The 15,994-nt window shown below is 33.9% G+C and overlaps 1 protein-coding gene across 4 annotated transcripts in view; it reads left to right on the forward strand.

Annotated features, from left to right (window-relative positions):
* Nucleotides 1-15,994, forward strand: part of LOC128674510 (calmodulin-A-like) — a 151,970-nt gene that overhangs the window by 30,285 nt on the left and 105,691 nt on the right. For 2 of the 4 annotated variants that reach the window (XM_053753030.1, XM_053753032.1), the window contains exon 1: nt 15,164-15,408. The exons of 1 other annotated variant lie outside the window; for it this stretch is intronic. The gene's annotated coding sequence lies outside the window, so the exon portion shown is untranslated. Of the gene's footprint in view, nt 1-15,163; nt 15,409-15,994 lie in introns of those variants that run through there. One more of the 4 variants, XM_053753031.1, reaches the window with a different exon arrangement.

A 15,994-nucleotide genomic window follows, 5' to 3' on the forward strand; every position in this document is an offset into this window, starting at 1 on the left:
ATATCTATATTTAAAAATAGAACTAATTGCTTAGGTTAGGTGACAGTTATTTTTTTTTAATCTTATTGATTTCTCATTTATTCTACAGAATCGTCAATAAGGAAATGCTGCCAGTATCTTGAATTATTAAGTATCAAATTTAAATGATTTTTTATTAGATTTCAAATTAAGAAAATTAAGCATTTATTTTCAAATATCATCTTACCTTTTTATCAATTTTTAAAATCGCGCATTTATGGTATCATGTTGTAAAACCATAATTAAGCTAAAGTATGTTTTATCGCTATCACACTTTACAAAATTTGGCATTGATAGATCGAGACAAAACATACTTCAGCAGTATGCTTATTTTTTATGAATAACAGGGAAAATCTCAAACGGGTGAACCAATATAGTTTTAATATGCTTGAAAAGGTACAAACAGTCAAGCTATAAAGATCAAGGGTCGGAATCTTTCATGACCTGGTCGCACGCGGAGTATGGTAAGCATTTTCTTGGATCCCGGACCCGGACTATCCGGGGCCGGGGAATATTGTCACCCGGGTCGACACGTAAAAAGTGATTGCGTGAGAATTTCTAGGGATTTATATTGCACGTCAGTAGTGCGTAGTTCAAAATGAAAATAAGATATTGAAAGAAAATAAATATTTTTTTCAAATCCTACACTGTTTTAATGCGTTGTTGTAATGTTATTTACAAATTATTTATATTGTAAGTGAATTATGTATTCTTTATGAGTCAATAAAGATTTTCAAACCTAAAATGAAATAAATAATTAATTTATAAGTTAGCAATTTAGGGATAAGAACAACCGTTATATTCTTTAAAATTGTGTTTACGTATGTTATGTATTTATGAAAAAATATGTCATCTTTCCCATAGTTATAGAATTTATTTGCAAAAATGTTTCATTCGAGAGTTCTCATTTTCGAAATTCCTATGACCATTGGAGTAGAATATATATCTTTGTATCTCCAATTGGCGAAAAATTTGACGTAACCATGAAATTCCAAGGAATTAAATATCAAGATTCTATTCAAAACTTTTCATTGCTTAAAGACTCGATTGTGAAAAATTATAAAGTAAAAAATAGTAAACTACTATTACCATGAAGTGAAGTAACAATAAATGAACATAATAATTATGAAGTATTAAACTCGACTAAAGTATAGGTAAAGTACAAACTTTCACAATTATCAGGATACAAGTCAAACAGTATTGGGTGCAAGTTCATATTGATCTAGGCACCTAGAGTTTGTGGTACTTGAGAATTTGAGTTCCTTTGATCGGAGTTTACAAACTCCTTTGAATTAATACTGCCAGCTGTTTGTGATGCAGAAGATACTACTTCCAACGATCTAGGGTATCATTATAAATTGTATTGGTTAGGCACACCAAAGTCTTAAAAATGTAATGATCTTTTTTCCAGCTTGTGCAAAAAATGTAAAGATTATTTCGGCGTGGGCTTTGGGGCGTTACAGCCGAAAAAGAAAATATGATCAGAAATACGTGAGGATGAGAGCTCTCGCTTGAATTTAATATTTTCTTTGTATTATTCTTGTTTTAGTTATGATTAAGTTTAGCTTTTCCCGCAATAAAGTCATTTCAAACTTTTTGGCTCGTCTAGCCTTTGATCTAATCTTCGTCTGGGTCGATTTCAATAAAAAAAAAACTGTCTGCAGTTGTTTTTCATTAAAGTACTTCAAAAATACTCTATTGATACAAGATACATTTATTTTCTTCACATTTTCGTTTGCTCAAAAGCTACGTTTGGTTAAGGAGTTACCATATGTATGATATTCTGAATAATTTGGACTCATCCGATAACATATTTGTGTAAGAATAAGATATCAAGAACTGTATCGTATTATACATGTGTATCTATACCTGTATAGTAGCGGCCCGCCCCGGCTTCGTTCGGGTAAAACCTCCTTAAAACTAAAATTTGTAGATAAATTACTTTATTTCTTAAATAGACAAGTCGAAAAACATACATTTTTTTTGTCGAAATGAACATTTCTGTTTTCAACAAAATCATTCTTTTCGAGAAATTCGCGGCAAAGTTTTTGTCAAACCCTTTTAAAGTTTGATGAAAAAAGATTTCAGAAAGAAAACTTAGGTTTGTTAAAAATTCAGTTGGACTTACCATGCTTTTATTTTTGACAAATTTTATCACCAAATTTTCTATTTTTCCGACCAATTTGTGATTTTAGTATTCACAAATTGATCGGAAAGATAGAAAATTTTTAAAGAGACTCGACGTCGATTTTTTGGTACGTGTTTTTTTCAATTTATCACCTAACAAAATGTTGATTTGAATTGATTAGATTTGTAGTTCTATAAAATGCGAATTTCCGCTATAAAAGAGGTTACTTTGAAAAATATGGTAGACATTGAAGTGAATATTGTGGCTACATGATATCATATTTATGCGTGTTTGTTATTGTTAAAGTAATGGAAATCCCTCAGGCGAGCCGCCTAGCCGGTGGTTAAAACATAACCGAATATTTAATTAGGCAAAGGTTTTTTTATCTCTCCCGGGGTTCTTGGAGTCACAGCCTCGAATGGAATAATGAAGCGCAGTTAAGATAATTAAATGAATGGAAATCGTTTATTTTTGTCTGAAAGAAATTTGAATTAATTGCTGATACCATAAAGAGAGAGTATATATATATATATATATAGAGAGAGAGAGAGAGAGAGAGATAATTATAACAAATAGCAACGAAATGGAATCCATTTTTATCTAACCTTCATCAAAAACTAATAGTACCTTCATCCAGGGGGACCCTATTCACAGCTGACGTAGACATATTGCGTTACGAGTACACGAACAGCCAGCAGCAAGAGAAACCATTCGGTCACCCTACACTGAACTCTGTATTAGAGGTGTTAAGGGCGAATTTGCAACGATATTGTATAGAGTGATGTTGAAAAAATATTCATAAACATCACTTTCATATTTGCCCAAAAAAGAGTAAAATAACAAAAAAAAAAATTGCCATACTCAAAATCTAAAGAATGCTCTTGATTCCTGGCGACACCGAGAGCGGCTCGTCTCGACCATTATCATGCTTCAAAATTAAACAAAACCAAAAATCATCTTGTGCCAGATTACATAAAAATTATAACCTAGAAGCGTTAACTTTTGGGTGAGTAGCAACGACTTTAACGTGCGCAGAAAAACGCTAAATACGCCGTTTTGTTTAAACGTCAGCGGCGCTGGTTATTAGCAATGTCAAATTTGATGGTGCAACTCATCCGTATTTGATTTTAGACATTTTAACATTGTACACATTTTCCGAATGGTAATTACCGTGGTCGTAATGTTTGTCGGAATCATATAACTTAGAATAATATATTTATTTCATGAAGATAAAATATATTTTATTTGCGACACGCTTTTTTAAAATTACAATGTCAAAACAAAAATACACATCTTTTCTTATTAGAAATTTAGTCATAAAGACCGCCCCGTGACGCACTTAACGCACATAACGCTGGCGGCATTCCCTCGCTGTATTGCGAGAGAAATTCGTTGCACCAGGTACGACTCGGCGCGGGGGTCAGCACCATTATTTCTAAGGCGCCTTCCCAGCTCCCGCACAAAACCTCTTGCTTCAGCACACCAAAACCCGCTCACCCCCACCGCGAAGGAGACAAACATATTTTTCTTCAAAGTCGCATTCCTCATGGCTGAGGGTCGTGGTCATTACGTGGAATTAAACACACTCAACAACTTTCTTGGCATTATTAATGGAGTGGTTTGCCATTTCACACGCAAGTTAATAATAATCAACCAGTGCGCAGCTTTCCTTACGATGTTTTCCTTCCCCGGAAGCAAGTGATGGTCGATGAAAACTACTATATATGAGTCAGATTTATATACAAACTCATGTGGCACGAGTAGGATTCGAACCTTTCGATCCACAGGCGGGCGTCTTAACCATTACACCACCACCGCTTCCAAACAAACATATTACAAACTCATTATTATTATCATTTATTTTATAGAATAAAACGAATAGCTACTGTCATCTTACAACAGTAACGTAAGCAAGGGACAGGAAGAAACTTCCACTTAACTTGAAAAATGGTCAGATATTTGTCTCTTTCTCAATGGAATAATACAAGTGACGGTGTCATTGAAATAAAATATTCCTTTCGGTTTTTATGGACAATATGAATAGTGTAATAGACAATATGAATAGTGTAATACAACGTTTGAATAACAAATATCAATACCTACTTTATCATCATAAATGTGACAGACAAACACACATTCATAATTCATCCATACTAATAATATAAAGGGGAAAGATTTATATTTTTGTTTGTAATGAATAAACTAAAAAACTACTAGGTCGATATAGATGAAATATGGCACAGAGATAGGCCAAACCTTCAGGTATGACATAGGCTACTTTTGATTGTGATTTTACCCGATCGAAGCTAGTTCAAAATAAAAATGAAAGTTTTCGTTTGACCGCTACATGTTTTTTTGCATATGCTATTGAGCAAGCAAACGCCCATTTGCTTGCTTATCTAAATCACTTTCCGTCAGGAGGGCCGCGAGGTATGCGGCTCACCTGATGGAAAGTGGTCACCGCAGCCTACGGACGCCTGCAACACCACGCGTGTAGCCGGCCCTAAAATTAATCATGTTAAATCAACATAACTAATTTTTTTGTACTTCTTAGAGATACTTATAGTTAAAAGTACGGAGAATGACATAGGGATGTATCTTTAATTTTAGAAAAAGTACTTTCCTCATTAGAAATCAACGGGGCTGCTAGTTGTATACACTACTACAATTTCGAGATTCATACAATTTGAGAAAATAAAATGAAAGCAAAAAAATATTTATAGTTTTCAAAAAGCCTTCTTGCCAGACACATACCATCCACACGTAAAATATTTATAGCTCTCAAAAAGCCTTCTTGTAGACACATACCATCCACACGTAAAATATTTATAGCTCACAAAAAGCCTTCTTGCCAGACAAATATCATCCATATGTAAAATATTTATAGCTCTCAAAAAGCCTTCTTGCCAGACACATACCATCCACACGTAAAATATTTATAGCTCACAAAAAGCCTTCTTGCCAGACAAATATCATCCATATGTAAAATATTTATAGCTCTCAAAAAGCCTTCTTGCCAGACACATACCATCCACACGTAAAATATTTATAGCTCACAAAAAGCCTTCTTGCCAGACACATACCATCCACACGTAAAATATTTATAGCTCACAAAAAGCCTTCTTGCCAGACACATACCATCCACACGTAAAATATTTATAGCTCACAAAAAGCCTTCTTGCCAGACACATACCATCCACACGTAAAATATTTATAGCTCTCAAAAAGCCTTCTTGCCAGACACATACCATCCACACGTAAAATATTTATAGCTCACAAAAAGCCTTCTTGCCAGACACATACCATCCACACGTAAAATATTTATAGCTCACAAAAAGCCTTCTTGCCAGACACATACCATCCACACGTAAAACGAACCAAGACTGGATCAAACCTATCTATTCTGTATGTAGGTTAATCAGGTAATATATCCACATCAATTAGTTCCTGAAAGCTGATCAGTCAGCCATCCAATTACCAGATGCGGTGTGATCCATCACTTCCATTTATCGTATCTGCTATCTAACTACCGTTCTACTTTTTAGGAAGCATTTCAGGTAATTAACCAGGTGATTTTCGAAAAAGTATATATTGCATATAGTTAAAGATTTACGTTCAAACATAGGCCACTTTTTTTTTCAATTATCATCCCCCAGGTGGCTATAATGAGGGATGAAAGTTTGTATGAAAATTATAAGCTCAGAAAAGCGTCGCTGACAAAGTAACGCGGGCGAAGCCGCGTGCAAAATGTTTTATAAGTGGTTAAAACCAAAATTAATAAAATGAAAGAATAGGTAAAATAAATGTATTTTTTTAAATAATTTTATATTTAAAGTGTAAAATTTTAAGGAATCAATGAAAGATTTTTATTTTTTATTTTATTTATTTTATGAACACGTATCAATGAATAATATCGTATTAAAAATCATATTTGCATTTAAAAATAAATCTCTAAAAATATATGTAAAACTTGATTGCACGTTCTTAGAGTCTAATAAAATTTATAATCAAATATTGTACATTTATTTCGGGACATGCTTTGTCTTTTACCCGTGATCCATTAAAATGGATAAAGTAAGTATTTTAGGGTTCGCTGTTCTCGTGTTCCCTTCAACTACTCCCACGCTTCTAGTTCTATCTCCGGCAATATCGCGCTCAATGATATTTATATTTAGAAAAGTATTTTTGTACGTGTCCAAAAATGGTCGTAGTAAGTTGCGTAGCTAAGTGCCTTTGGGCTCTGGTGGAGGAAAATCTCGGGGAGGAAAATCGAACTAAATTGTTTTAAGTTTTATAATATTAATATGATATGATGAGTAAGTAACTAAAGCTTTCTCATCATGAGTCAGTCAGAAGTTAGTCAGTTCTAAATCTCTTATATCGGAGGACTGTGCCAATTCATATACATAGAAATCTGACAAACGGCTTCCGGAAATGTCGTAAAACAACTAACATTTACGTACTATAGATCTGTTTACAAATCGGCATATCATATAACATTCGACTTTATGACAGACAAACATCATAATATTACGGTTATTACGGAGTGGACACACGGACGCGTTGTGAACGCGTTGTTGGGGAATTTAAGTTGTCCTATTGTTCTTTGGCAACCGGTTTTGGCATAAAATTATAAATTTGAGCATAATAGGTCTAAGGCATAATTGATTTTTGGCATACGGTTAAATGTGGCATACTTAGTTAACTTTTAGGTTAAGTTAGTTATGCGTAAACCGTACGTAAGAATGAGATCATTATGTCATAATATAGTATGATATTACCGACACATGTAGAGAACCGTTGTTAAAGTATTGACGATAAAGTGATTTTTGTTTTATTTTTAAGACAACGCGGAAAATGTATTTGAAGGGAAAATCCAAAATCATTGACAGGAACACATGTATTTCGTAAAGCTGAAAGAGACGGTGGAGATATTGAACCAAGAATCCTACTAATAGTATCTGTTTTTCTCTTTAACTCCACTCTCTTTACTTAACTGTTTTATTCAGAATAATGTGTTCACATAAATGGAATAATGAATCCGGTGTGGGCACATTTAGTAACTATTTTTATTATATACTAGCTCCGTTCCTAGGCTTCGCTCCCGTGGGAATTTCGGGATCAAAAGTACCCTATGTGTTATTCCAGGTTATTTTCTACCCGTGTACCAAATTATAGATATAGATAATATAGATAATGCATGAAGAGGTAACAAACAAACAAATTTACTTTCGCATTTATAATATTAGTTGGGATTTTGAAAGGTGTATAATTCTAATTAATATTATATATATTTTCAATTCTTATATTTACAATGTTATTTGTATGTAAATACTGAAACGCTTCAGAATCTTCGACCTTTGTCTCTCAGAATTGATCGATCTAGCAATAAATCGAGTTTACGTCAGTTTGTTGGTCATTTGTTAATGCTGTGTGTAGCACGTGACGACCTCCGCCAATAATCTGTATTTTCGCCAAATATAAACGAGAATGACATGAGATATTTGATTGGTTGCTTTATATGGGTACTTGATATTGCCCGGGGCTTCGCTCCCGTGGGAATTTTGAGATAAAATATAGTCTATATAACAATCTTGGATAATGTACCATTCTAATGGTGAAAGAATTTTTGAAATCGGTTCGGTAGTTTCGTAGATTACCCGCTACAAACATACAAACTCACAAACGCTTACCTCTTTATAATGATAGTATAGATTCCGCATTGTAAAAGTGCACTTAAAAGTGCACTCACTTTTTCTTGTAAATATTTAAAGCTATCCTGTCGCGACTTACAATTAACTAATAATATTTCCAATGCTCATGCCAAATGGACCCGTAATTCCCGTGATCGGTCAAGCGCGAACGTGTGATTGCCAATTAATTGGCACATGAGAAATGGGGCGAGAAATAAAATAAGGAAAACACAGATCCGGCATATGTTGGGAGAATTTATAGTAAACTAGCTGCGCCCCAGGGCTTCGCTCTCGTGAGAATTTCGGGATAAAAAGTACCCTATGTATTGTTTAAGGTTATACCCGTGTACAAAATGTTGTAACAATCGGTCAAGTGGATTTTCGTCGTCGAGTTACAAACATACATACACACATCCTCACAAACTTTCACATTAATAATACTAGTAGGATTAACCTCAATAGCAAATATATTTTGAAGTACATAGTAATCTGACCGCCTACTACGAAACATACAAAAACATAGCACTTTACTATTATCCAAAAATGGTGTTTCTTTTTTAAACCCCGACGCAAAAAGAGGGGTGTTGTAAGTTTGACCGCTAAGTGTGTCTGTCTGTCTGCGTAAGTGGCACCGTAGCTCATCAACGGGTGAACCGATTTATATACGGGTTTTTTTAAATGATAACTGATTTCTATGCGGTAATTCTTCGATATGTTTGATCAAAGTCGGTTCAGCCGTTCAAAAGTTGTAGCGTAGTGAAAATTTAAAGTCGGGGGTTTTTTAATTTGTCTAACAAATATACGGCACTTAGGTCTTTATTGCCGTTGTTCGAATACAAAACAACGGCAATAATGGCGTAAGTGCCGGGCGCCATAAGGTCCCTTTTGATTTGAACGACCACATAACATTATATAAATTATTACATAATTTTTTGATTTGCATTTGTTCTAGAATCTAAATTGTGTGACCTTACAAATATCTTAATAGCAGTTGATATCAGTTTGTTGTCAAAGCTATTATCCCTTAATCGTCTTGTACGACATCCGCTGGAGGATAAGGAGTGAATAACTCTATATAGGTTGTATTCAAAGTGTGGGTAAATCACACGCGACTAAATCTAAAAAAAAATATTTAAAATTGTAGTGTCATATTTGAGTTCTCGTTATTTGTACCTTGTTATAAAAAGGTCATTCATTCATTAGAGTTAGATAGTTAATTAACTCTTGTAAAGGTTGAATACAGGCAGTTTTGTTGATTTAAGTTTTCGAAATTCAACTGGAATTTTTCTGAAATTTAATAACACTGGAACGTAAGCCCCAGAGGAGAGAGGTTCAGAGGTAGAGGAGACCTCTATGGCGCAGTAATAACGGCGGATTTGCAATGTATTTGGATAGGTTGATGTGCTGTTGACAGTACAGTCAAATACACTCATTAGTCTTTGCATAGACATACATTTATATTGCAGTATTAGCGAGGAATTTCGAAAAATTGATCAGCTGCCGATTGTGTCACTGCTGGGCAAAAGCGTCCTCATACATATTTCTTATTTATTTTCCAATAACTTTTGGAGAATCCGCAAAAATTAGAAGTTAAAAGTCAATGTCAAAACCTATGTAAAACGACAGCACAACGGAGCGGCACGACGCAAAGTAGCAATGAAGCCTGGCTTTTATATAGCGAAAATACCGTCTATCCTGCTATAATACCTTTTTATCCAATCTGTCAATTTCTATAACATTTCCCATACATACATTTAAGGTCAGCGCCATCTGTGTGCAAGCCGTTGAACTAACAGCTCGTACTTTCTATATAAAGTTTCCGGGTTTGTGCAGCGGAGAGAAGGTTCTACTACCCTTTCATAGAGGGCGGTAGTAGTTCTTTTTTACTAATATTATAAATCAGCGGTTCATTGCGGCTTCGCTCGGATAAAACCATTGTACACCTAAACCTGCCTCAGAAACCACAATATTTCTTAAAAATCCGCATCAAAAACCGTTGCGTAGTTTTAAAGATCTAAGCATACATAGGAAAAGACAGACAAGGGCAAGAGTTTTTGTTTTATCCTATGTATATAATATATACTGTGAAAGTGTGTTTGTATGTTCTTCTTTCACTTCGAAACAGAGCATTGGATCGATACAATATAAATCGGTAGTTGGAGAGCTGGAGAATTACACTAGCTACTTTTTTGCCGCGGGCGGAGTCGCGAGCGGGCATAGCCAAAATTTTATAATATGACAATTTGCGTTGACGTGTGGTTTGGATTGTTTTTTTTTTACCACAAAAATATGCTACATATTGATGAAAAATTTCGTTTTTTTTTTTATCGTAAATCTCATCAAAATGGCGCCATAATATTAATTATTATACTCTTTTTATCTTTACAGGTAAGTATCTTCATACATAACTGTCAAACTACATATTTCGTCGAGATCTATTAATTGTAAGCGTCGGTAAGTAGAATCATTAATTTTAAAAAAATACTGATTGTAAGAAAATTATATTAGTAAAAAAAAAAGATATCTATTACCCAGTTTCATCGTAAAATTCAGGGAAAAGATATAAAAAGATTAAGGGGCTTTATTAAGATATTGCCGAGAGCTATTCTTTTATTGCGTGATACGGAATGTCTTTTTAAAGTACGTTGGAGACGTATTCTCAAGCCCCTTAATATTATAAAATTCCTTTTACCGATTGGGTACCAATATATTAGCTATTAAAAAAAGTTGTTCTTTTTTATTGTACAATATTATTTTTAGATAAAGAACAATTTTAAAAAATCCATTTGTTTTTAGAGCTTCGACACTTTTTTGTGAGAGTTATTATTTATTTCGTAGAACGATCTTAAAATCTGATTGAATAATAATTAACAATGACTATTCTATGGAACACAATCCTAATTAATTATAAATGCGAAAGTAAGACCAATCTTCTTGAAATTTTGCATACATGTAGTCATCCCGAAAAAATACCTGTTCCCTTGGGAAATTTACGCGGGCGAAGACGCGGGCAGAAGCTAGTATTTATATATTAGTCAAATACCCCTAATCTGATTCATGCATATTTCATTTAAATGGGAAAACAAAAAATAATTATTTAGATTTTCTTATACATAAGTAATAACGAGAATACCGAGTGTTTTAGGGCGGGGGGGACCTCATGCCACGTATAACTAATTTAAATATTCAATTAATTTAATATTTTCGTTCGTAAAGCAATTAGATTACTTTGTTCAAACATTTTTCATTTGTTAACGCGTGACATAGACAGAAAAGCGGGTAAAAAATTAAGGTTATATACAACCTTAATTTTTGCTGTGAACAAAACAAGTCAAGAAAGATAAAGTACCAGTCCGGCTGACAAAATTAAGATCCTTTGTGTGTTACTACGCCATTTTTATTTCGCGAATTCTTCGCAGGGAACATTCATAACAAATTACAAACAATATTATTAGTAAAACCAAAACCTTGTTTCCTTCACTTGCTAGACTGAAATAGTAAGTAGTTTTAAATATATTTTCCTCTCTCAATCATCAGAGAAGATTATCAGTTTTTTTCTGTGGTCATTTCTTATTTGTCTTCTTCATTTATTGCAGTCTTTGTCAAGTTATTGATACACTAAGAATATTAGTTTTTATATAATTCTTGCACTAAACCTGCCTCTGCTCCGTGTAATTGGGATATGTTATTGACAATATGTATGTCGTTGAGCGAAGAAGTTAGAAAACTGTTAAGTTATTAATTACTTTTAATTTCAGTTTGTATTTGTAACGAAAGAATTAACATTTGTGAATATATTTTAAGACTTTAAATGTTTTTTTTTAATAATAAAAACGAATAATTATTAAAAAATATATTTTTTTAATATTATTATGATTAAAAAAAAACTATTTTTAAATAAAATTAATAAAAGTAAATATGTAAATTTCTTTTCCGAACAGAATTTTTAATTTATACAAAATTCGTATATAAATCAAAGTCACACATATATAAAAAAATATATATATATAAAAACGTTTTCGAAAAATTGTTATTGCATTTGGGATTTTCATTCTTAATCTTGATGAAATCTAGCACACTACGTTTGGGATTTTAAAATTTAATCTAGTCTAGAACACCGACCATGGTGTCCTAAGCTAACTCGGTGTGTACAACTACTAAGTCATTGTCTAAAAGCTTATACAACATGTCTACATTACAACAACTTTATTTGAGAGCAGCTGTGGACAATCGTCTTGCGTATTGATTTAAACTGGTCTTGTGACTTGGAATGATAAAGGGTAATCTAAGACCCGTGCTCTATTGCTCAGTCGCGCTCCGTTATTTTGACGTCTGTCGATAGAAAACGTAGAGAAAAATAGTATATTACTGTGTAACGCCATCCTAAGTTTTTTTTTTATTAACCTAACGTAAAGTTTTTTTTTTTTATAATTGCGCAGGTAACACACTTGTATGCAGCTATTAGACTATAAATGACACTGTAATTAATTAATATACATCTCATATATATATCATATTTTCGCATCGAATCGCGTCGCTTGGTCTCAATAAGACAACCCTTAAGAATGGGGCGTACTGTCTTGGTACAAAGGAAAAAAAACATAGAACTCACTGCTTTAAAATACAAGCTACGAAACGCTACACGCTAATCCATGCTACGAAAATTGCTACGAAATGGCGTAGCGCTGCTACACATGCTGTAGCAGCTAGGGCTTGGGTATTTTTACGGCGTAAATGTGGTTTTGAATGAATTATATATATATTTTCATTTGTTATAATTTGCTTTATAAAAAGAATAGAGTTATATGTATAAAATTAATGCCCGTCTAGCCTTGGCAGAAGGCAAACTCAAGAAGTGCTGGCTTGATGTCGTCAATGATGATGATGCGTGACAATGGTCTGACAACTGGGGATGTCGACGACCGTGCGAAGTGCAAACGAAAAAGTAGGAAAGCGCACCCTGGGCTCCGATGCTCAATGGCTGCGGAAGCAACGTTTAGATGATAAAATTAGCTACTAACATTATAAATGCGAAAGTTTGTGAGGATGTATGTGTGTACGTTTGTTAGTCTTTCACGCAAAATCTACTAGACAGATTGTTATGAAATTCGGTACACGGATAGAATATAACCTGGAATAAGACAGGGTATTTCTTATCTCGAAATTCCCACGGGAGCGAAGCCCTGGGGCGAAGTTAGTATAATAATATACTTGTACAATATGTACCTTTCATATACATATAAATAGATATATTTAATGTATCTTTCCATTCTGTACCATTCTGTATAATACTTATTTTGTCTTTTTTATCGACTGTATAATTTTTATCACTGGTGTTATATTCTATTTAATTCGCCCATACTTTCCTCTAGATATCGTTGTGTAGGTATGTCATGTCTGTATAAACTGATTTGTAGATTGTCTGAATTCATGCAAGCTTTAGCCAAAACCAATGTGTTAAAGTCACTCTTCATTAAAATCTCAATGTGGGTCGGGGCCATATTAGCCGACCCATCTGTGGCTCAAGTGGAATTTGCTTAGAAATCTTTAGCTAAGGGTTTTAGACTTGTTTTCAATTTAATAATGCCAAGGATGTTTGCTTTAGTCGTCTCGAATGTCATTATATGACACTATTCTATGTCTGTTTATATGATTATTTGTTTATAGCCACAGCGTAGCCATACGTTTCGTAGCATGGATAAGGGCACTGGGCAGATTCTAATTTCCGAGATATTTGAGATTTTGTGTAAAAAGTTGGAACGTTGGCATTTTGCGATTGTAATTGATTTTAATGCAACATGTAAAGGGCTACGTTTTCATACAAAAACGTCAATAAATCATGAAAAACGTGAGAAAATTACAATTGTATGTTCAGTGACCAGAACTCTAGCTATTACAGTTTAAACTTTCAATGTCTGTTTCCCAACAATTTGTTTTTTGAACTTTGACGTTTTTTTTCCTATTAATATGAATAAAGTTATTTGCTTTTTTATTCCATATCAATCAACTATTTAGTTATCCAAATACAGCCTTAACTCAATATCACCCAATTGACATCTAAACGCTTGGCACGGCACATATATCCTTATTCTTACATATTATAAAAATATCCCTGTCGCGTCTGTCTGTATGAACGCGATATACTCGAGCGATCGGATTGTATTTCACTTATCACAGGAACAAATCACACAGATTAAGTTAGCCCCAAAGTAAGTTCGAAACTTGTGTTATGGGATACTAACTCAACTAAACTATATTCTATAACATTTACATACCTATATATAGATAAACATCCAAGACCCAGGTCAATCTGAAAAGGATCATTTTCCATGTTGACCTGCCCGGGGATCGAACCCGGGACAGTTACAGTCCGGCATGATGACCATTAGACCATAGAGGTCGACTACTTTACAAAATACTTATACTTATAAATACTTATACTTACACCTGAGTAACAATCGAGAATTCCTCAAGAAAAATTCGTCTTTTCTGTAACAGTCCAGTCAATCAAATGGTAATTCTTTTGTATTTGAAACTTATTATAATATCAATGAGTTTAAATACCCCAAAATTTGGGGGAATCCTGCGGGCTGAGGGGCCTTCGTGAATTATCATTTTCTACTTTGACGGGTCCCTTTGAGAATTGAGACCTCGATTTGGGCGTCACGCATTTGTATTCAGGACAACTAAATTAAGAACTTTGAGGTTAGTTTTAGGAGGTTACTTTCTGTTTATATTTCAGTTACATATTTATTTTATTTAGTTTACCTTGCTGGCCTGGAAGTGGTTGATAAAAAGCTATAAACTGGAGATTTTTCTCATAAACGATGTGCTAGCAATCTAGTTTAAGTCACCACAGACTAGCTTCAAGCCAGGACTCTCTGTGGGTAATCAATTATATAATTTGTTTACAAGAATAAAGTTAATTTAACTTATATAAACTTTAATTCAGAATATGAATCATAAAGTTAGGATTTTTAAATGAACAGCTGAAGAAAACAAGCCACTAAGTCCTTTTAAAACTCAAAATAAGTGGCAATATCAACAAAAGCTTCAAATTTATCAGTTGGTAAACGTACACAATATTTGAATAATGAACATAATCTCCTAAAAGCAATTACGGTGTCGGCTGACCTCATATCGCATCAGTCATCGCTTCGCCGCGTCCACTGCCCTATTACCTATTAATTAGAATCAACGCTTCCAAAACCACAAATGCTTGATCGTCATTCAGACCTTACACCTACGTAATAAAATCGACGCAGGTTCAACCCTAGTATTGCGCGCGCAAGCTTAAGCATGGTCCTGTACTTCGCCGGCAGTCGCCAGCCGGGCTGCACGCCTATCCTTCTTCATCGTAAACATTGCAAACAAAACAAAACACGACAGCCCTGGCTGGAAACAAATAACCGTTAAAAAAAAACGCACGACCTGTCAATTTTCCCGCTTCCGCGCTTTTCCTATCTCGAACTCTCTATCTGTCAAATCGAGTGCATTCAAAAAAGGAATTGAAAGGAACGGGAGCAATAATAACGTGTTATTTATTTAAATAACGGTGATTATATTAAGGTAACGGTTCCATTGTTAATAGTTTTTGTTTATGTATATTTTTTTACTGGAGATTTGTGGTGGGTGTGTGAGTATGTAGATAGAAGCAGTTAAGATAAGACGGTACGAGCTTACGTAAGGTTCGCGGGAGCCAACTGTTTAAATCCCGAGATAGTTTGTGACAAAAAGGCTCTGTACGGATATCGGGGTTTTATCGTAGGGTATAAGTTACCTTCACGATTGCTTTGCTGTCGTTCGCTAAAATTTATGATCATATTTTTTTCGTCTACAAATTTGTTATATTTAAAATGTTTAATACTTAAAAAATTATGTTAGGATTTATTATTAAGCGTTAAAAATATATTCATCTAAAAGTATACTTAACGCTTACATTACAAAAATAGAATTTTCATATACAGGTATAAAAAGTAACTTTTCTTGTGATTTCACAATGCAAATTGTACACTTAATCTATTCAGTTGCAGAAAAGGACATGAGAATCCATTTAATGGGATTTTAGAGTTTATCGTGTTTAGACAGACAGACGCTGTCGTAGCTGGAAATTTATTTTATAGCTCAATATGATGCAGGTTTATGGATTGAACAT

Source organism: Plodia interpunctella, chromosome 13 (assembly GCF_027563975.2).
Source record: "Plodia interpunctella isolate USDA-ARS_2022_Savannah chromosome 13, ilPloInte3.2, whole genome shotgun sequence".
NCBI classification, from domain to species: Eukaryota; Metazoa; Arthropoda; class Insecta; order Lepidoptera; family Pyralidae; genus Plodia; species Plodia interpunctella.